A 9,589-nucleotide genomic window follows, 5' to 3' on the forward strand; every position below is an offset into this window, starting at 1 on the left:
ATCTTCAGCAGGGATGAGTTACTCTAAAGCACCTTCAAAAGAAGTTGGGTCCTGTTAACTTTCACCTTTGTTTGTCTTTGTCAAAAGGCAGTGTGCATGATGGAAACAAAACTGGGTTACTCTCTGTAACTGATGAGACACTGAGCATTGACAATGTTCCCTGCCAGTCCCTCATGCAAACCCCAGAGTTTCCTCCAAGCATATGTTAGAACTCAAAAACTATGATTCAAACAAACACAGGTCATAGTCCCCCAAATCATTTTCATTCTTTAGACAGGTCCTGAACTTTACAATTATGTCAAATAATTTCCTGCTATACAAATCCTCCCTTTTCTGGTATCTATCTTTCTTTCCTTAACTGGTATCATCCTGCTGCTATATCTGTATGTATACTACTATGTATATACGTATGTATGTACTACTATTACCTTCCCAATTTCTTTTCTAATCATTTTTTATCTGACTTCACTATCAAGTGTGAGTTCCATAAATATAGTGATTTGTCTTATTTATCTTGGTACTCCATTGCTAATACCCTGAATCCATATAGGTGTAATAAATATTTACGTTATGTTATTATTTAAATAATAATTTTCTACTGAAGGAAAAATTCCAGTAACTTGTTTACTAAGTCACACCTACTACACCCAAGAAAACTGTATTGACAGATCAGACATCCAATAAATATTTGTTGAATGTCTATATGATTGTCTGATCCCTTGTTCCTCTAAATAATGTTAATTTCCTCTAATAAGAGCAAATCATTTTCTTTTACTTTCTTTGGATAGTCTTTTTGCTATTCTTATATTTCAGAACATTCAGAAGCGGTTTAGTTTCAAAACTGTGAAGTGTGTTAAAAATGTGTTATTTATAGACTAATTGGCAAAGCCATATAAACGTAATGATGGCAGCTCAATTTCTGGGTACAGTCTTGTTTGGTTCATCATAATTAGACAAGTTGGCATGCATGAGGTTAATGAGAAAATTCATTTTATCTGACATACTAGGCATTTAGGAGAGCAACAGTCACACTAATAAGGAATTACATGTTATACATATTGCATAGTCTTTGCAATTTTTCTTAAAAATATATAATGAATGGTTTGCTTTGCTGAACTCTAGATAAGCAAAGAAAGAAAGGGCAACACCAAGGACTTCAGAAGAGAAACAGAATGTCTTAATAGCTTCATGTTCAAGGCAGAAGTTCAAGGTGATAGCCCAGAAGGGCAAACATAGACCTTACCCCTGCCTGGTGTGGAAGTACACAACAGAATTGAATTATTTGTCCACATTACTCTGAAAATGTGTTATCATACCAGTAATCATACCAGGAACATGCCACTAGCTCTCATAAACATCCTTTTAAAATAAGCTAACAACTAAGAATATAGGGAAACAACCCTTTTCCCAAAGGCAGTGAACAGAGATCCAAATAGCATTGACATTACGCCCACTGGAAGGAAAAATTCAACTATCCTTTCTAGATAAATCTTTGTTGGTGCCTACTATATGACAAGCACCATGCAAGGTGCTAGAGAAACAGTGGATGGCAGACATATTGTCACTGCCCTCAAGGAGCACACAATCTAGTAGGAAAAGCTTACAGTTATGGTAGGTTCAAGGTTAATGTGTCCTGGGTGAGAACCTTTGCAGGTGAGATTCAGCAAGTGAATGATGTCAAGGAGAGACAAATCTGGTTCTTTCTGAGTGCACTGGACACCTGGTTAGTTCTATGAGGATCTCTGTCCTAACATGGGTTATTCCATAAGAAACAGAAGAGCAGAGACAATCTCTATTTTAAGCACCACATCTAATCATTTCCCAACTTGGAAAAAGTTTCATTATGAGTCCAATTTCTTGTGCTTGTCATTCACGGTCTTGCTTGCCACTTCTGGCCCCAGTGTGTGAACATACTTAGCAAAAACATAAATAAAAATAAAAATAAAACGAAACAAAAAACCTCATACCAAAAACAAACCAAAACAAACAAAATAGCAAAAACAACAACAAAACACTATACGTGTAAAGGGCTTGAGATCATTGTATTTACCTATTTAGATACTAAGCAGTAGTAGGTCCAAAAAAGATCATGGGAGGAAGGCTCTTTCCTTTCCATGTGGTGGCAGCCATCTGCTCAAAGGTAAGCAGGACAGGCACTTACGCATACCCCCAGGAGCTAAGGAGGAAGAAACAGTCCAGTGTAATGCGCTTTCTTCTCAGTTTGTGCTGCTGCCAGTACCTCCAGCTCTCTACACTCCACAGGAACCCCTGCCCAACCTGGCCTGATAAAGCACACAGACTGGGATACAAGGCCAAGGAAGGTTATGCCACATTTCAGATTCGTGAGCGACGAGGTGGCCCAGTTCCTAAGGGTGCTACCGTTGGCAAGCCTGTTCATCATGGTGTTAATCAGCTAGTTTGCCCGAAGCCTTCAGTCTGTTGCAGAGGAGTGAGCTGGATGCTGCTGTGGGGCTCTGAGAGTCTTGAATTCTTACTCAGTTGCAAAGATTCCACGCACAAACCCTTTGAGGTTATCCTCATTGATCCATTCCATAAAGCTCTCAGAAGAACTCCTGACACCCAGTGGATCACCAAACCAGTCCACAAGCACAGGGAGCTGTGAGGCCTGACATCCTCAGGCTCCTGCATGGCCTTGGAAAGGGTCATAAGTTCTACCACACTATTGGTGGTTCTCACTGCACAGCATGGAGAAGATGTAATAGTCTCCAGCTCCACTGTTACCGCCAATATAAGTAAAGTTTGTAAAAATCTTACCTGGTAAACAATTTAGGACAGTCAAAAATAAATAGATAATACACAATCATCACAATATCTAGCATTTGTATTGAGATTCACTGTTTACAATATGCTTTCAAAGCGCATTTCTTAGTGGTTCTCAACCCTGGCTGTGCCGCAGAATTACTTATATGTGTTGTTAACATCACCGATACCTAGACTGCAGGCCAGCAGATTCTGATTCAGTAGATCAAAAATGGTATTTTTAAGCAGCTTCATGGATGATCTTAAATTGCAGTCAGGATGGAGAAGCATGGCTTCATGTCATTTGTTTCTTCCACAGTATTCCTGGGAAATAGGTTTTATTTATACTCCATGAACTTTCACTCCCTTATGCCTAGAATGATTTTCCTGAGGCACCTCCTTGGGGAACCCTCCCCTAACCACATCCTCTTCTTACCCAGTCTACCACATAGGCAGATCCAAATCACAGATGAGGTACTGAGCATACCACTGATTTGTCATTCTAATGTGCTGGGTTTTTTGTTTGTTTGTTTGTTTGTTTTGCTTTTAATTAATCACAGTACCTTATTCAGTTAGTCTCCTACTTACTTGTGAGCTCCTTAAGAGCATGGACTTCCTGGGACACCTGGGTGGTTCAGTCAGTTAAGCAGCTGACTCTTGATTTCAGCTCAGGTCACGACCTCATGGTTCATGAGATCAAGTCCCATGTCGGCTCTGTGCTGACATCAAAGAACCTGCTTGGGATTCCCTCTCTCTCTCCCTCTTTCTCTGCCCCTCCCCCCGCTGTGCTCTCTCTCTAAAAATAAATAAATAAACATTAAAAAAATAAGCATGGACTTATTATGTATTTGCTCTTTTCTTCTAAGAATGCGTTATATTACTTGGACATGGTAGGATTAAAATTAATAATAACAATAATAATACATTATGCTTACTATGTGCCAGTTACCATCCCCTGCATTGTATAGATATGAATTGATTTAATCTTCATGCCAACTATATGACATAGATGAGGTAAGTATTGTTCTTATCCTCATTTTGCAGATAAGGAAACTGGAACACAAAGAAAGTTAGAAGCCTGAGGTCACATTGTCTGATCAATGGAGAAGCATTAATATCACGTCCGTATCACAGGATGAAGAAAATTCTTTTCACTTCACAGATGAGAAAATGGAAACTTTTCCTATCATACCAGCATGGACCATTTATACTGTGGTTTGGATACTTGTTCTTTATTACAATATCTGGAGTTTGGGGGATTCTTTCAGTTCAGTGTATCCTGTGTGTAATACTTCTACATTGTTCTATTATCTTTTAAATGGGGGAGAGAGAAGATACCAGCAGAACCACTGCAGTGCATGTACCTCCAGTTGAAGACAGACGATGTTAAGGAGCACTGCCAGCCATCTGTTGACATACTGATTTGCCACGGAAAAAAATGGGAGTGCATTTGTTCACACTTCCAGATTATTTAAAAATAAGGAGCAATGGGAGTTATTAAGTTGGGCAATCTGAGTTCTAAGTAGCATTTATACACTTTTTTTTCCCGGATGCCTTCCTTAAAATTAAATTTTTAATAACCTTTAAGCCTTGCAGCCTTGAGGGAATAATTTCTTTCACAGTAGTTCAAAGGTTTAATTTCACAGTAAAGCTTTTGAAATATGGTATTATCCCTTTTGTTCTAGAAAATTACTGTTTAAAAAAATCATATTTCAAAGTAATGATTATAATGAGAAAAAGATATGAGGCCCAACTTCAAAAGGAAAAAATGATAACCTCGCCTGTGATGTCCTCTAGTGAGCCTTTCCCTCGTGGATTCTAATTTGTAACAGTTCAAAAAATCTCTGGAATTGTGCAGTCTCTGCCTGGTAATACAGCCCAGGCTGCGGTCTCACAGTGAGGAGGGGTTGATATAGACATAACGGAAGCCATTAACTTTCTCATGTAAGTAAAATGCGGTATGTCTTCAGTCCTGCTGCATGTGTGTGTTTTCTGTAATGCTATTTCCAAACAATGTTATCTTTGGAGTTCTAAAGCCATTTTGTGGACGTTAGAGTTGCTTGGAGTTTAGAGCAGGCAGTGGGTACTGTGAAGCATAGCAGAGTCTGACAGGGAAAGAGGACGAGAACCATCTAATACAGAGCACCCAGTCTGGGCTTTACAAATGTTTTATCTTCTTTAATCCTCATAGTAGCTCTCTGAGATCAACAGTATTAGCCCCATTTTACTAATGTTAAGGCCTCCTATAAAAGAAAATACTCATCTGGTCTAATTAGTTTAAGAATCAAAGTCCTCACTGCAACTTTCATTCAGAGCTCCTTGGCCTATTTATCACTTTATAAGAGTTTTTGGTTTTTTTTTTTGTTTGTTTGTTTTTTTTTTTGAGAGAGAGAGAGATAGTGTGTGTGTGTGTGTGTGTGTGTGTGTGTGCATGCGCACGTGAGCAGGGGAGGGGCTAAGGGAGAGGGGGAGAGAGGGAGAGACGGAGAGAGAATGTCTCAAGCAGCTCAGCATGGAGCCTATCACAGGGCTTAATCCCACTACCTTGGGATCTTGACCTGAGTCGAAATCAAGAGTTGGATGCTACACCAACTGAGCCAACCAGATGCCCCAGGACTATTTGTTAAGTTGTAAATTCATAGACATGAAAAAGTTAATGAAGAAAGACTCATCGAATGAGAACTACATATGCAGGATACAATTAGAACCATAAGTATCCAAAATTTAAAAAAAAATACTACTGTTAGCTATTAAAGGACTGACACTAAAGGAAATGTTGGGTAGTAGGGACATGGGATGACATCTCAAAATACATGCATTTAATCTCTAGGGCTATAAAATCTGGGACAATTCACTGAAATCCTCTTAGCTTCAATTTCTGCATCTGAGAAATGGGCACAAAAGACATAAAATGTTTCCCTCAAGTGATAAAAAGGATATGGATGTGAGAAAGCTTTCTGAACTATTGACTCTCACGTTAATGCACCCATGGCCATTCACTCTGCAGCTCTGTGTATGCATGTGTATAATTATTGGTTTTTAGATGTTTCCAACTCGGTATTTATCATACTTCATGGCAATGATCTATTTAGATATTTTTCCCACAAACATACTCTATGATTTTTAGGGCAGAGATTGTATTTTGTTCATCATTATATTTATCACATATTATATACTCAGCCACCTGCTTAAAATTTAATACTACATTCCTATTTATGCATTCATACATTCATTCAATTAGCATTAATATCTACTAAATGCAAGATAATCAATAGAATGGAGTCAATTTAATCTAGGAGGTTTCACAAAATAATATATTGAATGAATTATGGAAGTATGGGCCATAGATAGTAATATAAATTTTATTCTTGTTATTCCCTCTGTGCCCTTTAAACTTCAGTAAACACAATAATAGTAGCTAACTTTTACTGAATGCATACTACTCACCATGCTGTATGATAAGTAACCTGCATGTGTTATCTCACCAATATCTCCCCCAAAATAAAAAGGTTAGTACTGAAGAAAGAAGGAAAGAAAGAAAGAAAGAAAGAAAGAGAAAGAAAGAAAGAAAGAAAGAGAAAAGAAAGAAAGAAAAGAAAGAAAGAAAGAAAGAAAGAAAGAAAGAAAGAAAGAAAGGAAAAGGAAAAAAGAAAGAAAAGAAAAGCACAGGCTGGGGGCGCCTAGATGGCTCAGTCAGTTAAGCATTTGACTTTGGCTCAGGTCATGATTTCATGGCTCCTGAGTTCTGGCCCTGCATCTGGCTCTTGCTGACAACACTGAGACTGGAGCCTGCTTCCGATTCTGTGTCTCCATCCTTCTCTGCCCCTCTGCTGCTCACACTTTCTCTCTCACACACACACAAAAATAAACATTTAAAAATTTAAAGAAAAGAAAAGAAAAGAGAAAAGAAAAGAGAAAAGAAAAGAAAAGAAAAGAAAAGAAAAGAAAAGAAAAGAAAAGAAAAGAAAAGAAAAAAGAAAACCACAGGCTGAAAATAGTGTCACTTAGACCAAGTTCCCAAACCAGGGCTTAATATCCAATCTAACTGCAGTTTCAACCTCCCCCAGAAATGTGACCTTAACCAGTCAGTCAGGAAATGTTTTGTTTTGTTTTTCATCAGCACCAATGAGTCTGTCACCTGGGTCCTCTCCATTTACCAAAGAAAGATGAGGTAATCTGCAAGATAAGACACCTTGCTTTTTCCCCTAGCAAACAGCCTCCTGGGGAACAATCCTTTTCTTGTGCTAATAACTTTCTTATTCCATGCTCTGTCTATAAAAATCTTCCATTTTGTGTAACTCCTCAGCGTGCCTCTCTACTTGCTAGGTGGGGTTTTGCCTAATTCATGAATCATTTAATAAAGTCAATTAGATCTTCAAATTTACTTGGGCAAATTTTGTTATTAAACAGTACTATCATTATAAATATGGAGGAAACTGAGGCTTTAATAGGTTAGGTAATTTGTTCAAGGTCACAGTAAATACTGAGGTCAAGATTCAAAACTAGGTCTTCCCGATTCGTTTATTCAACAAATCTTTATTGTACTCCTACTATGTGCCAGATGCTAGGCTACTTACTGGGGACTCAATGGTGAATAAGAACTCAGTGCTTACCTTTGTGTACTCATTGCCTAGCAGGAAAAGAAAGATTAAACATAGAAATATGTGATTATTATAATTATTTTAAGTTTCCTTTAAATGTTTAAACTGATACTTATAAAATCCACACTCAGAACCGTCTTCCTATATTCTAAATATACAGAGAAATTTTCTCCTTTCTGATAGGTACCTGATACAGATGGGCAGGTGGTGGTCTTTTATTCTCTCCAAGTTCAGAGTCATTTATCATAACTAATCTCCTGCTTAGTTATGATATTTTCAGCCAATAATTTAGATTTTCACATTTACATTCAATTTTAAACACTATGGAACTATAATGCATCAACATAAATACATACATACATACATACTAAATATTTTTTAAATGTTGGATACATATTCTCTTAAGTAGCCAAAAGGTCCTGAGGTTGGTCTCTAAAAGGCACTTTTCAGGAATGAATTCCCTTCTGGTACTAGAACTAGGTCACATAGATTGATATATTTCATCTTTGTAGCACATTGACTTAATCTGTCCCATCATAATTCCTTTTCTCTGAACCAAGAGGCCCTGTTGGATAAATTTAAGCTTACGAGTAGAATAAGTTTCTGTGATCTATATTAAAAGAATGGATGGTTATGGTAAAATTAAAAAAAAAATGTATATTTGGTCTTTGTCTCTGGATCCTGGCAAGAGTTCCTAAAATCTTTGGAATTCTCTGAGTGCTAAGAGTTTCTTTTATCATCCATAACAGGTCCCTTTTGACCATATTAGAGTTTATGGTAATGAGGTAACTCTTGGTAGGCCCCTTGATAGCCTCAAGATGGGTTACAGAGGAACCAATCACACGATTAGAAGGTCAGAACTATCAGTTCCACCTGACCCCCAACCTCTGAGGAAGGGAGAAGGGTTGGAGATTGAATTCAGTCACCACTACCCAATGATTTAATCAATTGTGCCTATGTAATGAGACCGTTAAAACCTCTGAAACAATGAAGTTTGAAGGAGCTTACAGGTTGATGAATGGAGAGTTGTAAGAACTCCTAAATTTGTAGCAAGCTAGGCAGAGTGCAGGTAGCATAAGGACCCCATTTCCTGCTGACATCTAAAATATAGGCAGTCTTATGGAATTAAGCTCCCTTGGTTCTGCACTAACTCCAGGTTGTTAGTGTCAGAATTAAATTGCATTGTAGGACACCTAGTTGATATTAGAGAAGGGAGAACTGATTGATATTGGAAAGATATATTTCCATTGTTTTGAAGAAACACACAATAGTACTAAGGGTCTGACTTGGTTTTGCCAAAGGGCCATCACCTTAAATAGCTTCAGTTCTAGTTCTGGCATTTAGAATTTGTGTGACCTTGAACAGATTACCTAATTTCTTGAAGGTTCTGTTTCCCTATCCATAAAATGGAAACATTCATAACGGGATTGTTAGAAAGATTAAAATAGTAACTGTAAAAATAAGCTTTTTTTTCAATAGCTGACACCTAGTTAAGTATTTAGTCATTTTTAATCTCACTCCCTCTTCTTTTCCTTTCCCTCAAATTTAGTTCTAGAACAAACTATTTAAATAGCCCAGAAATCCAGTATGGTTCTATTTATACTTTTTACACTCCAGAAATTCCAGTATTTCTCTAACAATGGATGTCTTCTCTCAGGCAGTTTACAGCTGTGGATCAGACCATCTAGTAGGCAACATGTCCCAGTTTGGGGTTTGGGAAATATAGTTACCACTCCAGATTACATTGTGATTAAAATGCAGGAGACAGTGCAAGACAATACTGAATTCATTAACATTTACAACATATTAGCTATGGGATTATTTCCAGGGGCAAGAGCCAGGAAAAAAGGGGTTGAGCATTTGCTTCTAATAGGAGGTAGAGGTACCTTTAAGGTTTAACCACTAAAGTTCTAACAAACCAGCTTCTCTGATAAGGCAGACCAGCCAGCCTCTGCGTGTTTTGCAATTTTCAATACACAGTTCCGCTTTCACACTTCAATAATTCATTTTCTAGCACTTAGAATCCAGAAACCTGCACTCACTGATGTAGCTAAAATGTAAGGAACAGAGTTTAATAACCAACATCTCTACTTATCTCATCTCATTCTCCAGTAAATTGTATTGGAAAACATGTGTAAATAGTACCAAGCAAACAGAGCATTTATGGTCTCCTTTAGAATGTGTTCTATTTGAATTCTAGATTTATAGAGGTAATAATTTTATAGAGG

The 9,589-nt window shown here is 37.6% G+C and overlaps 1 pseudogene; it reads left to right on the forward strand.

The window, feature by feature from the left end:
- The first annotated feature begins 1,973 nt into the window (after nt 1-1,973).
- On the forward strand, nt 1,974-2,757 carry LOC125929410 (60S ribosomal protein L15-like; annotated as a pseudogene).
- Nucleotides 2,758-9,589: the final 6,832 nt, after the last annotated feature.

Source organism: Panthera uncia, chromosome D1 (assembly GCF_023721935.1).
Source record: "Panthera uncia isolate 11264 chromosome D1, Puncia_PCG_1.0, whole genome shotgun sequence".
In the NCBI taxonomy this organism is placed as follows: Eukaryota; Metazoa; Chordata; class Mammalia; order Carnivora; family Felidae; genus Panthera; species Panthera uncia.